This window comes from Salminus brasiliensis, chromosome 20 (genome assembly GCF_030463535.1).
Source record: "Salminus brasiliensis chromosome 20, fSalBra1.hap2, whole genome shotgun sequence".
Classification (NCBI taxonomy): domain Eukaryota; kingdom Metazoa; phylum Chordata; class Actinopteri; order Characiformes; family Bryconidae; genus Salminus; species Salminus brasiliensis.
In genome coordinates this window covers 349,210-351,923 of record NC_132897.1, presented here as the reverse complement: position 1 = coordinate 351,923, position 2,714 = coordinate 349,210, and positions in this window count along the sequence as shown.

Genomic DNA, 2,714 nt, shown 5'->3' with positions numbered 1-2,714 from the left:
TACACCAGTATTATACACTACTATTGTTTACTACAGGACACTACACCAGTATTATACACTACTATAGTTTACTACAGGACACTACACCAGTATTATACACTACTATTGTTTACTACAGGGACACTACACCAGTATTATACACCACTATAGTTTACTACAGGACACTACACCAGTATTATACATCACTATAGTTTACTACAGGACACTACACCAGTATTATACACTACTATAGTTTACTACAGGACACTACACCAGTATTATACACTACTATAGTTTACTACAGGACACTACACCAGTATTATACACTACTATAGTTTACTACAGGACACTACACCAGTATTATACAACTACTATTGTTTACTACAGGACACTACACCAGTATTATACACTACTATAGTTTACTACAGGACACTACTACTACTACTACACTTTTTAGGCACGTAGCATTTAGGTGTCCTGTTAGATTAAGGATGATATCGGTGTAGATGGCGTGTTTGTGACGTAATGGAAAAGAGAGAGTGAAAGTGAAAGCAGCAGTGGAGCGGCCACATGGCCACAAGTTGCCAAGTCAGTCGAATTATCCTCCATTAACAGGAGCTCCACTGAGGTCCACTGAGGTCCACTGAGGTCCAGTGAGTTTCAGTCCACTGACTTTGTGGCCTTTGGTAAGATCACAACATACAAAGGTTAACAGTTACAGTGGCAGCTGGATGTACCAGTGGCAGGGTTCAGTTATACTAGGCCCAATATCTCTATCATGCCTATCTAGCAGGTCTATCTCTGCGGTTCTGATGGGTTTGATCTGAGCTGAAGCTGAAACCCGGTGATGTTCATTGTGTGTGTGTGTGTCCTGAATTGCTGCTGTGGAGGATAAAACACGTGAACAGTAGGAGCTTCACACATCAGTCTGATACTGATCCAAACCCGCTCAGAACTCTGAACACACTCTCTGAGTCTGGGTCTGATCCCATGCTTGGAACTTTTTGCTTTTCACAATCAAATCCCAATGTCCTGAGGTTGTAGTTTCCATCCCCAGTGTCTAGTCCCTGTAGAGAAGAAGTACTGCCAATAGAATAGGACTCTCTGGAGCAGATCAACATCATGACCCTATTGGCTCCATGCTGTTTAATAATGCCAGGCGTGGGCTAGAGGGGTATAAAGCCCCCAGCATTGAGGAGCTGTGGAGCAGTGGAGGAACTGTGTTCTCTGGAATGATGGTGGTGGAGCTCCATCCAGTACTTTTGGGATGAGTTGGGGATGATGAGGTGGGGTGATGATCATCTTCTTCTTCTCTAGACAGTAGAGACAGTTACTCCAACAGAAGCAGGAGAAACTCTTTTTACAAGAAACAATGAACGGGCAGGTGTCCCGAATACTTTTGTCCATATAGTGTAGCTAGATAGCTTGACAGAAGATCCACCCTTTCATGAGGGGGTAAACAGACGGGTCTCCTATAGGTTTGTTAATGCAGGACACTGCTTTAGGAGCATTTCTATTGGTCCAGTCCTGATTCACACTGGAAAGGACAGCTGGTGTTTGTAATGGTGGAAAAGGAAACACTGCTGTGTGGCGATTTGTTCAGGCTTTCTGTTGCTAATTCCATCAGGACCAATAAAGTGTATATTAACCTGTCTGTCTGCTGTGTGGTCTGGGAGCTGGAGCACCTGTTTAAGTCCCTGAAGAGAGAGAGAGGAAATAACAGCCCACCTGCTGTGTGTCAGACTGCCCATCACCACCCCCACCATCCCCTCTCCCCTACACACACACACACACCACACACACACCATGACTGCTGACATGCCAGCGCCTCCAGCAGGGAGAGCACAGACAGACAGGGGGTAGGGGTGCTACACCGCCTGGCAGAGACAGATACTGACCCTCTGCCAAGCCCAATCACTGCTGACACACACACACACTCACACACACCAGCTGTTTTTCTATATTAGTGAGGACCTCTGTTGATAACCCTAAACCCAATCCTAAATAGCATTAAGCTACTCAGATTGGATCAGTACTGTATGATACACAGCATTAAGATACTCTAATCGGATCGATATCAGCTGATTCTGAGATTAATCAGATCAGGTCAGATCAATATAGGCCAATGCTCTACATTAAGGTACTCAGATCGGGCGGTATTTAGCAATAGGGTACTCAGATCGGACGTTTTCAGCTAATAGTCACTATTAGGAGGAATCAGCTGATACTCAGCATCAAGGTACTTAGATTGGATTAGCATCAGCCCATACTCAGGTAAGAGTACTTAATCGATCAATACTCAACATTAAGATACCACCCAAATACACCCAGCCCCGCCAGCAATTCTCCACCCAAATACACCCAAGCCCCGCCAGCAATTCTCCACCCAAATACACCCAGCCCCGCCAGCAATTCTCCACCCAAATACACCCAGCCCCGCCAGCAATTCTCCACCCAAATACACCCAGCCCGCCAGCAATTCTCCACCCAAATACACCCAGCCCCGCCAGCAATTTTCCACCCAAATACACCCAGCCCCGCCAGCAATTCGTCCACCCCAAATACACCCAGCCCCGCCAGCAATTCTACACCCAAATACACCCAGCCCCCGCCAGCAATTTCCCACCCAAATACACCCAGCCCCGCCAGCAATTCTCCACCCAGATACACCCAGCCCCGCCAGCAATTCTAACAACAGCCGCAGAATACCAACACCAGCCCCGCCAGCAATTCTA